Consider the following 12,814-nt stretch of genomic DNA (forward strand, 5'->3'; position numbering starts at 1 on the left):
CATACCATCACGGAGCAGGCAAAGAATAGTGACAAATTTCAGTGGGCTAGAGTCAGAAGGGACCTCAACAGATCATCGAGTCCAACCCCCTGCCATAAGATCATATGGTCCCTTTGTCACAGTGTTAAATTACAACATCACGAAGAGAAACAAGTACAATGGTACAAAATCAAATCAATTCACACCATTCAGTGACTTACCTCCCTTTGCTAAATAGACCTCTATGAGGGCCCAGTAAAATACCCAGTGAAATCAATGAGTCTTTTCGCTAAACTCCAGTGAGCTTTAGATGAGCTCCCAAAGGAAGCAAGTGGATTAAAGGAAGGAAGAATAGCTACTTCACAGAAAGTCACATTCTTATGGTGACTAGTAAATGTGGAAAATACACCAACTCTTTCTGTAAGCACTGAGGCAGAGACTTTATCCAGGACAAGCCCTCGCTGCACCTTTCCCTCACTAATTACTTTAACTGCATGGCCTCCTTCTTATGCTACAGTATTACAAAACCCTGAACCACTTAGTTGCCACTTATTTACACAGAAAACTGCTTCATTAATTTCTCATATTAAACATGCAGAAGATAAACTGAATCCTCTGGGACATGAAGAATTTCTGTGGAACAAAACTTACAGGCTTCAGTAGGAAGCAGAATTCCCTCTGACGCTCTGGGTGCGCAACTTAGCAGAGCACATAGATCATTGGTGGGCAAAATGCAGCCCGCGGGCCAGATGTGGCCCGCCAGGCCATTATATCTGGCCCACGGGTCCCATAAAAAATTTAGAAAATCAATATATATCTGCCCCTGGCTGCCTGTCATACGGCCCTCAATGGCTTGCCAAAATTCAGTAAGCGGCCCTCCGCCCAAAATAATTGCCCGCCCCAGCATAGATTCTTTTTTAAACTTAGAGGCACTGTCAAGTCCATGGAGCCCATTCCAGGGAATTTAGGAAATAGGTTGTTTTTTGCATATTGAAACATGAACTTGTATGCATATAATCTGGGTAGCCATTGAATGAACCAGTTTACAGGTGTGAAAAGTGGCTATTTTCATGTGCAAAACTTCAGAAGCTAATAAGCTGATTTTGGAAAATGTGGCCCTATATAATATTCTTATTCTGAGAGCTGAGAACCACAATGGTGCCAGAATTTATCCATATCAGATAGAGTGTGTGTGTGGTGATAAGATACAAGGAGCTGCCTGAAAATAGAGAGAGCCCCATAGAGGTATTTTCTAGTATTTATATCAACCAGTGCAGACTGTCTGTTGCAAGGCTGCCAAGCAAAGGTTGCCTTCCAGTGAAGTAGATGCAGGAGCATTATTGCTGGTATTAATATCAGAATGTGAACCACTGAGAAGGATGGATAGTTTTTTAGTTAAGGCACAGGACTGAACAAGCCAGGAGATTTAGCTTCAGTTAACTACCTCTGCCATTGAGTTCCTTGGTGTTTGTGAAATATATTGAGCCTCTCCAAAGGTAAAAGCATTATTATTATTATTATTATTCAACATATTTTTATCTAGGTGCCCCCAAAACATAATCAGCCTGACAAAAGATGACATAAAGTCCTTGAAACTAACATGTGACTTTCTTTTGCTCCTCCTCAGTTATGCTACTGTTTAGGACTGTGTATTCATTGTAACCAGTATTGTAACCAGTATTATCCAAGGGACAGGGCCTCCCTAAAGGAAAGTGCCATTGCTGTGTCCATAGCAATCTTTTTGCTCATGCTCAGGTGTGTGTGTGTGTGTGTTCTGCATGCACACACGCAATGCCCACACAATAGTATAATACTGGCTGAACATCAAGTCCAGAAGGGGCTTCTCATAACTGGAAGAGCGTCCTACTACTCACTTTGACACCAGTTGTAGGAGGCACATTAAACGAGAAATCATTTGGGGCTCTGTTAAGGACCTGGCTCTTGTAGAAACAAAAAACCAGAAGACTGTGTAAGGGATTTATTTGGTTTTATTTGAAAACAGTGTAGAAGTGGAAACAGTCTGGATGGCCTTGCAAGTTGTGCAGTCAGAGTAGATGGTGAGTAGGGTTTTTTGTTTGGTTGGTTGGTTTTTGTCTTGGCCAGGAAGAAAGTTTTAATCATCTGTTTTTTCCAATCAAAACTGTACAAGTGAACTTGCCTCAGCACATCAGCTCTGTCTTCCTCGGGCTGATAGGAGAGAGATACAAAGAACAAGTTCGCCTATGTACCTTGACTATCAACGCTTTATTAAGAGCTATTAAGTTAAAAAAGAGATCGAGAAACTGAAGGTGTAGAGAAGGATGCAGTCTGCAAGAACTGTTTCCATCTGTTGGCAGAAAGGACAAGCTAAGGGAGGATCTGAAATAAACAAATGTAAATGACAATTAGTGGAGACCAAGAGCAATTAAGTTAAGGAGCTGATTACACTGCATGTCAGGCAATGTTCTGAATGAAGTATGTGGTAGATAACCAGAGAGGCCTTCCTCGTCTCTGCATAATTCTAGAGGGATTATCTGCTTTGCCAAAGCAGCAAGCAATACTTCTTGATTTAAAGCAGCGATCAGTTAAAAGGCACATTTATACGCAAGCCACCAAGGCTGTGAGTTGATGCAGGCAATGGAGACACGATAAAGACATATGAAAATTAAGTATTTTTAATTAAAACTTTAGAATAATATTTCCTAATTAAAACTGGATAATAATGAAAAGTATATCTGTTTTTTCCTCCCTAGGGAAATTAAAATATTGTTTCAGGAAAAATTAGCTTATTGACAAAATAGAAATATTGCAATGAGGGTGGGTAACATTTTGCTTAAGCTGGTGGGCATGACAGACACCTGTCTGTCAGGCTGAATGAAAGAAGTGCATTGGGCTCCTTTGCAGAACATGGCTGCATGTAAAGGCTAATCTGAGGAAAAGAGGCATTTTGGTAGGACCTGAATGAAAACACAGAGGCTGGATAGTGTGTGCTGTTCAGATGAAAGTTTGTTTGGAGGAGGAGGGGGGAATCTGTGACAAGACAGACAGCTGGAATCAGCAAAAAGAAGAGGAGATAGCTAGAAAAGCCCTGAGAGTGAACCTAGAAAGCAGGAAGGCTCCCTGGGTAGAGTGCTGGCTCAAAAGAGGCTTATACCTACGAGTGAAGGAATGGTCTCCTGTCATTTGAATCCTACTGGCCTCAGAGAAATAGGACCTGGCAGAGGAGGTACCACTATGAGGGTGGTTTTCAGCCCAGGTGGTTTTACTTACTTGGAAGGGGAGATGCCATTCTTCTTGGCCTTGAATGACTTGGTGTAGCTAGGGGGTGGAGACCTGCTCACTACACTGTGAGCATGCACCCCTGCAAGAGTCTACCAGTACCTCCAAATGCAAGGATCCTGGCTACACAATTTATGCAGGATTGCACTTGGGCTTTCCCTCTAGCTTGCTCCTTTGGCCTTTTGGCTAGGGGCAAGTGAAAGTAGGGGCATCTGAACTCTGGGGCTTGCCTGCCATAGGTTCGAGAGTGTGTGACTGGCGTAGCCTGTAGCCCCACACAGACTTGAAAGATTGAGCTCTACTCAGACAATAGAATTCAGAACGTATTTGGCTGGTTTGGCCTGAGACATAAAGTTTAAAAAAAAGAGAGAGAGGGAGAAATAGGCCTTTCTGTACATTTTCTGTAGAGGAACAGAACTGCATGAAAAAGCCCAAAGAAGCCTGACTGCATCTTTAGTTTCTTCTAAGAGAAACAGCCTGCAAAACCAGGTCTAGGAAGGGTATGCAGTTGTCCTGTGTTCCCACCAGCCGTTCTTGCTAGGAAGCAACTCCATGGGGACTGTAACTGGGGACTAGAGGGACTGGATGCTCAACTCTCTTTTCTTTTTCTTTCTTTGAAATTTAGCACTTAGTTTGTTTTGGCTGGGTTTTGCTTCAACCTTTCTTTTTCTTCCTCCTCGTTGCTGTTTTGGGGTTCCTCTTACTAACATTCAACTCAAATTTACTTAAATCATTGCTTGACCAGCTGGACATATTTGAAGAAGCAGTTTTTCAGCTTAGTGCAGCTGAACTTCGGTAGCTCATGGGATAAAATAAGACGATCATTCATTGCTTCAGACTGAATAATAATCTTTGCTTGCTTACAGGAGGGAGAGTTTTTTGGGGCAATAGATATTGGCAGACATGCAAATAGACCACTTCTACTGCTGGGCAAAGGAATTATCACAACAATCACAATACTTCTCAGTGCCTCCAGGTAGGCACCCAAAAACAGAGGCAACCAAAATGTGTAGATGTTTTTTATAGAACCACTGCTAGGGCCATAGATCTGCCTGTAGATGTTACCCTAATGTCTGTGAATGTTCTGCATGTGAAATGTGGATAAAATACAGCTGTCGAGTCAGTGAGAAAGGAAAGCAGTCTAAACCAGTCACTGACATTAAAAGGAACAAACTAGACTCTGCCTCTGCAGCCTGAGGCAGAAAAGGGAACCCCTTCATATTTCCCCACTCCTCAATGCACATAATCTGATATCAACTTAATTGAGTCTGGGCTACATCCCAAACAATCATCAGGTAAATCCTTCCCAATCCTTAATTCAGCTTTATGCACCGTAGTATGGTAGTGGTGGACAGAAGTTGAATGTGTTTTAAATTAGGAGGCAGGTGAAATTGTTTTGCAGACCAGCGTATAACTATTAAAGCTGACTCTTTGTGTATTCATTTAAGTCTTCTGAGCCAGACAGAAGTATCTTGTGATGCCAAGGCAAGCTTCTTTGGGTAGATGTGATATCTTTTATTAGACCAACGAAGTAGTTGGAAAACATCATTTGTAAGCTTTTGGGTACAAATACCCTTCTTCAGGCATAGGGAATCTCTGCTGTGCTGAGATCTCCAAGGAGTGAAAGAAGCTAAAAGTGTGACAGGAGGTCAGTGGGAAAGTAAATAGGAAAACGAAAGGTAGTGAAGGAAAGGGAGAGGGAGAAAAGGAGGGGGAAATAATGCAAAAGATAAGTAAGAGAGACTCCACTGTAGTTGAGTTCTCCAAGGCAGAAAAGAGGCAATGTGTGAAAAAGTAAATAGCTGGAAATTAGGAAGACAAAGGGTAGAAAAGGAGGGGAGGGGAGAAAGAGGTGGGGTATAAATGGTAAGGTCAGGCAGGGACCTGGTAAATCAGATGTCAGGCAGGTTGTAATGTGTTATAAATCCAATGTCTATATTGAGTCCATGATTTTTTGTATCCAGTAGATTTATGAAGTGAAGTTTGTAAGCTCATTTATGAAAGGTGTTTTGTAAGTTCCCTTTGAGGATTAGAACTGAGAGATTGGAGATGGAGACTGGAGACAGACATTCAAAAAGCCTGAGCCTGAATGTGTTCAATCTTTGCAGGTTAGTCTAACCGGCAACGCTTAAACCAATTTGGAGGTGGATAGACATTCCTTTTTAATTCCAGAAATGCCAGCACATGCCTGCAGTGGCTCAGGCTAGAAGCCGGGGGTGAGGGATACTAGAGTAGCCCTCCCTTCTCTTCCACAGTTCTGAGCTGGGGGGCAGGGGTGGCCCTGGCAGGGTGCTCTGATTAGGGAGGGGTTCCCCCCCTTGCTGGTCAGTGAGGGAGCAGGGATTTACAGAGCATTGAGTTACACAGCTGGGAGTTACACAGGGACCATTTATTACTCCATCAAAAAACAAAAGCCTCTCTCATTAGGTCAAGCTCTACTTAAACAACTGTTTCCAAGGAAGGAACAGAGGGGTATTACCAACTACCTGTTTACTAGCTCCAAAGAGCCCAAAGCTGCCACTGTGCTGTCTACCTTTGTCCTGTCTCTCACAGCACCAACCCTAGCCCGAATGTGGTCTGCTACCTAATGCTGAGAGGTATCTGTATAAGGCAGAGTGGGGAAATCCCTGATTCAGCAGGGAATGGTGAGGGAAGAGAGGGAGTAGCAAGAGGAAGCCAGTGCCAGAGCTGCCACCAGGGAACAGAGGGAGGAGCCAGCTCCGTTGTGGAGCAGAAAGCCCTGCCCAGTCCAGGGAGCATGCCGGGATGCTGGGGGACTCTGATTTTAGCTTAAACAAGGAAGGGGTCTGGGACAGACATTGCATAAACCGGTTTGATCCAAATCAGTTAAGTCTGATACTATATTCAACCAGGTTTATCTCAAACCAGTTTCATCCATTTTCAAACTGGTTTATGTACACTGAACAGCTGTTCTGTTACAGGTTTAAACCAGTTTCTGATCACTTCAACTGGTTTATGTGTAATGTCTATCCCTAGCCAGAGTGATTGTCTTCTGAGAAATGTGCCCCCACAGGTAATTGGATATTTTTGTCTTTGGATTTTTAGTGTGTGTTTATTCTGGTGCACAGTTGTTGTTTGGTTTCTCCTATGTATTTTCCATCAGGGCATTTGGTACACTGGGTGAGATGCATAACATTTCTGGAGGTACAGGTGTAAGATCCAGGAATGGTGATGGTTCTGTTGTGGGGTGTGGGAATTGTGGGAGTGGTGGAAATGTGTTGGTAGGTTTTGCATTTCTTGTCCTGGCATGGTCTGGATCCATTAGGTGTGGCTTGGGTCATAGGGAGCTTGCTTCTGATGATGAAGTTAGCAAGGTTTGCTGCTTGTTTAAAGGCTAGGATGGGTGGTTCTGGAAAGATCTCCTTAAGAGTTGGGTCTTCTTCTAGTATGGGTTGCAGTTGTTTGAGCATTTTGCGAGTAGGTTCCAGGGAAGTGTGATAATGACATAACTAATGAAATCATATGAACTGGACAGGAACTACAGGGGAGCTGATCTTGCATTAATGACACACTGCTGCAATATCACCCAGTTCTTCCCACTGATAGCAGTAGGAGCAAGGATTAGAAGACGTGGTAAATGCATGCTTCAGTTTGCAGGCTGCACACTTAAAACCTTATCTTCTAAAATGGATGCATTCACCTCTTTTAGCCCCATTCTTCTGAAGTAACAGGAACAATTTACTTCCACCCATAGTGAAAGGATTAAGCATTAGTGCTTAACTTTTTTTGGCATACAGGTGTAAAATACATTCACATTTGGAACCATACATGCCAGGGACTGGAGGATGAAGATCACCATGTGTTATTGGTGAAAGCTATGTTGCTTTGGACACGTGCTATATATATTATCATCTGCTGGTGACTTCAGCGTTAAAGTGGAATTGTTTGAAATGCTTTTGAAAAGATGCTTAGTGGAGAAATCAGCAATTACGAAGGTGGTTTTCTTTTGCTTTGCAGCCGTGAGGCTGTAAATGCGGTTTGTATAGCTTTCCCTATTAACCTACACTTTTCAGCTCAGATGCAAGCTGCTGGCTAATAGAACTTGAACACCTTTCTTGCAAGCAAATACTTGGGAGTCCAAATATTGAAGCATTTGATGTATAGGTAGCAATAATGCTTGAATGTTTGCAAAGGCCACTATGTAACAAGGCAGACAGAATGGAAGAAGCTATATAGTTGGGTATATTAAAAAAGAAAAGAATGATTTGCTAGCTGTGGAGTTCAGAAAGTTCTACTCTGCAAATATTGAAGTCAAATAACTAGAGAATGTGTAGGTTTCAAAATACATGTAACCTTCAGTAATCCAAAACCATGAGCCTCTTGTGAGTAAAATAGCAAACAAAGCCACAGATGAAAGTGTGGAAGCCTTGTAGCATCTTGGTAATAAGGAAGAAGAAAAACTTTTCTAATATGATCTCCTTGATTCACTAAGAACTACGTGCAATCAGAAATATTTTCTGAAGTCTACTTGGGCAAACTCCTAATTATAAGCAGACAATTTGGCAGTGACACTACCTCAAACCTGGTTTCATATTTAGGTGTGGGTTTTGTACCTCATATAGATGAATCCAGCACTTGTATGAGGAAAAATTAAGCAAATGAATTTTATTCCTCCTTTGTCTGTTCAAAGTTACCCTCCTGATTTTTCCAAATTCTCTACACACTTTTCATCCCAACTCGCTACTCCAGTAGTTCAGCCTGTTTAGGAATCTCTACAAGGAGCTTCTCTTTACTTATGCTGCCAAACTATTGCATCCTCTGTCTAAGTTACTGTGGCTTCTTCCCTTAGATTTTTGTGTTGAACCAAGCTCCAGCCTATCATGTCTTCAAACTGATTAATAATAGATTTTGTATACAAAAGGGCAAAGAATTCATTTGAAGCCTACATATTATTAGGAAGACTATCTCACTAAATTCCCAGGCAAGTCTTGCAAGGCAAGTGAGAGAGATTTTTATTTTTCTTTTCCTTTTAACCTATCTCTGAGCAAAAAGCAGGAGTGTGTGCGGGCCGTCTCCAGATCCCATCCTCGTCGCCATGTGTGGGCGGCGGGGAGCGATCGGGGCCCTTTTTTGCGCCGCGCGGGCTGTGGCCAGCAGCCCGGGCTCGCTGGGTCAGAGAGAGCAGGCGACACGCTGGAATTAGGCACGGACGCTTAATGGTTGATTCAAGATTATTTACTTACACCGAAGATGGTCGCGGTGTAGGCTGGACAGTTTCCAGGCACAGCTCCGATTAAATCCTCGTTTGAGGACTACGACAAGCTCGGCTCTCTCACGAAATTTGCTAGGCTCCGTGGATCCTTTTATTTACTCACCCACACGAAGTTTGCTAGGCTCCGTGGGTCCGGTTCTTTTGCGCGCGGGGAGGGATACATCTAGGAATCTATCGGCGATGGGGAGAGGCTAGAGGCTGATCAGACCCCCGTTGCCTGCTTGAAATGCACTGTGTCCAATAGGCTCCACAGCACTTAGAGATCTTCACACAGCATGAAGTCTCCTCCTCCTGGTGTTCGTGGAGTCCTCCCTTGTGGGGGCTCTCCTCGGAGTTCTCCAGCATGAAAAATGATTGCTCCACATCTAAAAGATATAGATGCAAAGAAGAAATGCACACTGCAAAGAAAGCTACAATTTGGCGGGAATCCTTTTTGCACCGGGGTTTTCCTCTGCAGCAGAAAACTCCACCGTGCAAAGAAGCTGCAATTTAGTGGGAAAATAATTCAGTGGTGCCAAAGCACACACAAAAACAAAAATCACAACTTTGGGTTGTGACAGAGTGGATACCCACATCTTTCACAAAGAACATCTTTATATGTTCAGAGTTCTTTGTGAAGGATTACGTAGGAATAATAGTACCCAGTAGTATCAACCTGCTGTTACAGCCACTTACACCGCATGCTCATGTTTGAACCAGCTGTAAATGACTCACTGGTCATTTGGGTTGGAGAGCTGAAGGTGATGCTAACCATGTCACTCCCTATGGGCTGCTAGGTTTGGGAGGACCTTTAACCCATCTCTCATGAACACACTACTGAGGTCAGACTAGTTGCAACTCCTCAAGTTCAGCAGAACTGGCACAGAGCAGGAGTCTGCAGGTCAGACTGAGCACACAATGGTGTCTAAAGCTGTGCACTTGCTTTGTGTCAGCTCAACTCTGCAGCTGAGCTGTACATAGAAGGTTGCCCATTGCTGAGTTGAGCAAACCAAGAACTACTTTGATTTATTCTGGGCTGCAAGAAAAACACAGCTAGCTGTTAACTAGCAAAGGGTCGTCGTCTCCATGCCTTCCTCTATATCAGTGGTTCTCAACCTTTTTAGACACAAGCACCCTTTGGAAAGTGCCAGCTCTTAGTTTTAACTCTTTTTTGCCTACAGGAAAATAATAGAGCAGTTTTTCTGTTGTAAAAAAACTCGGAAAGAGCACAACTATGGGTTTTTATTTGAAATCTTGGGGTTTATCTTGTGAATTGTGTTTGTAAACCCAACAATCCTAGCATTGTGCGGTAACCTTCAAAGAATCTCAAGGCATCCCAGGGTGCTATGGCACCTTGGCTGAGAGTCACGGATCTATAACTTTTTCCCCTGTTATTGGAGCATTTTGGGGCTGTGAAAAAGTCCCTATATTATATAGTTATGCTTCCTAGTACCAACCCTTCTTAAAACAGTTAAACCCACTGAAAAGCCAGGTTAGGCTAGTGGTTGACTTCAATGGAAGATATATATCCAAAACTCTTAGGTTGAAAATCTCATTGTACGTACAGATCTAATTATAGAATAGCAGAAACAACACAAAAGTGCTTGACAACGTTGAAAAATAGAAGGCCAAGCTGAGCCAAGGACTGCCGCTAATAAAACCTCACCATTTATTCACACCTGTTCTGCCTGAGCCAGGCAGCTTGTTCAGAGGGGCCCTGCACCTCAGTGCTGTTCTCAGGCTTTCTGTCTCAGTGAGCAAGACTGAGACAAGTGCTTTGGATCCCTTCATACCGTCTTCCTGCCTTATTTCTAGGCTCAGATGACAGAGAAATGAATAGGAGGTGCAGTTTTCTCCTGGCAGTTCTGGATTCAGGAGGGAGGTGGTACAGACATGGTTAATATGTGCTAATATTCATAATTAAATGTGAATTCAAAGTGATTGGCATTTAATTATAGACTCAGAAATAGTCTTATTGGAAGAGAATCTGGCTGTAATACATTAGATATCAGAGCAAAAACATGCCCGTTTTAATGGGTTTCTGCATTAAACACACACAAGAATTTGTCATATCAGTGCTGCAAAACAGATCTAAAACCCAAGACATGGAGTGGCGGAAGACGTTTTGCACATAGTAATGTGAATTTCACAGAGTCTTAACCACCAATTAATTTGTGTAAAAATGCTCTAGAGTCCCTGCCCCAAATGTTGCTCTGTTATACCAGTTGGAAATCAGCAGCTTAGAATTATTCTAGATTTACACTGGTATAAAAGAGAACAGAGTTTGGCCCAATTTAAGTTTAAAAACAGCAGCTTTGTAATGGAGAAATGTAACTGGGAAATATGATTGCCTCATTTGTTTTATTTTAGTTAAAGGTTGTGTCACCCTCCTCTTCCAGTTATATAAATATCAGGCATATGGGGAAATGTTTTTTCTGAGAGACAACTTCCATCGGAAAATGGGATTTAGCAATTATCAGTTTCCCAGCACTGAAAAGTTCTGCAGAAAGGATTTACAGGCTTATAAACCAACCAGGGCTCTAAATCAATCTTGCTGTGCGAGTCCAACGGCCATTCAATTAGATAGTCATTGAAAACTGACTTATGAGGAGATTTTTGGAAACAGAAGAACAGATGAGGAATTATTGGGTCTTTTAACAGATTTTCTGCAAAATGAGAATCGGAAAGCAGCAGCTTGCACACTAATAGGTGAAAACTCAGAAACCTGAATCACTCAGAAGCAGCCTTTCATGACATTAGCAAATCAGATTGTTATGATATGAGCAGAAGATCTCACAGAGGTGCCTGGGTTTGTACTAAATGTTTGCCTAACTTTTTACTTTGGATCTTTTCTTGATTTCCTTTTTGTCTTATCTGTGGCCATCTGCAAGCTGTGCAAAAGGATTCAATATGTTTTGGAAGATGTATGAAAAGCAAGCTGAGGCTACAAGCTGTTTTGATAACACATTCAACACAAAGACACCATGATTTGTCAGCTTCTCTTCTATTGATTGTTTTCCCTGATCAAGTTGCCCCAAACACTCTTCTAACCTTTATTGTGTCATGTCTTCAAACTGATTAATAATAGATTTTGTACACAAAAGGGCAAAGAATTCCTTTGAAGCCTAGGTATTATTAGGAAGCCTATTTCACTAAAATCCCAGGCAATTCTTGCAAGGCAAGTGAGAGATTTTGATTTTTCTCTTCCTGTTAACCTTTTGAAGGATGAATCCCCCTGGAAGAGTGAAACTTCATTCATTCCAGAACCTTTTCCTTAATTCAGATCTTAACAATGCTTGCCAAATCCAGAAATCTTAGAGACATTTTTGATACTGTCCTCCTGCATCTTCCTTGTCTGCTTCCATGTTTCTTTTGCTTATTACTATAGTGGAATATTAAAGCTGCTATCTATTTGGGGAGGGGAGAGAGAGGTAGGCTGTTCCCAATTGCTACCTGGCACAGCTGTCCTGCTGTGCGCTCCTAGGTGGTAAGGAAAGAGTAATCTGGAGTCTAGGTCCTAGAGATATGCTTGAAATCCTGTGAGAGAGCGCAGAGATCAGTGTGAAATCCATCTGGGGCATATTTAATCCTCTAAAAGGCAGTTGTCAAAAGCAAATATTACTAGGCAGGAAGCCAAGGATAATCTTTCAGTAGCTATAAAAGTTACACATTTAAAACACCTGTTGAGTCAGTTCCTTGTTCCACTGCCCTTACAAACGGTCAGGACCTGGATCTCTTCCACAAATAATTCTTAATGCTGGCCTTTCAGATATGGGTAATGCAGTAGATCAACTTTAACAAGGGTTTTCTTCTCCAAGCAGTTAAAGGGCATCAAAGGAGGAAGCAGACTCAAGGATGGAAGAGTGAGGGGGATTTTTATCTCAGCTAGTCTGATGCTGATCTGCAGTCACTCCGGCATAGCTGCTGATGGACTCATGATGGTGTTCCTAGGATGAGCTGTATTTTGTGAAGATTTTCGGTGCTGGGAAGAGACCTTTTCTTGCTGGGCAGGATTGGGCCTGCCAGTGAATTACAGATACTACCTGGACCAGATGGGTTACAATATGGAAATGTGCATCTTGGAGTCTGAGGGCCCTGAACCACGTATGAGCCTGAAAAGAAATGAAGGAGCATGGAGAGGAAGCCTGCCTCTGTAGCCAAGTTGTTAAAGCAGTTGGTGAGGAGGGTGGAGTTTGATGTTTTGGCCCCTGCTCCAGCATTGTTTATGCATTTTACAAGACTATCAGACACAAAAGAAAGAAATCACCTGACACCATGGATTGGAACCCAGGACTGTCTCTCTTCCCAGGAGTGCTGTAACCACTAGGGTACACAGTCATTCCCCCCCTTCCTTCTGACCCCACC

Source organism: Alligator sinensis, unplaced genomic scaffold (genome assembly GCF_000455745.1).
Source record: "Alligator sinensis unplaced genomic scaffold, ASM45574v1 scaffold347_1, whole genome shotgun sequence".
In the NCBI taxonomy this organism is placed as follows: domain Eukaryota; kingdom Metazoa; phylum Chordata; order Crocodylia; family Alligatoridae; genus Alligator; species Alligator sinensis.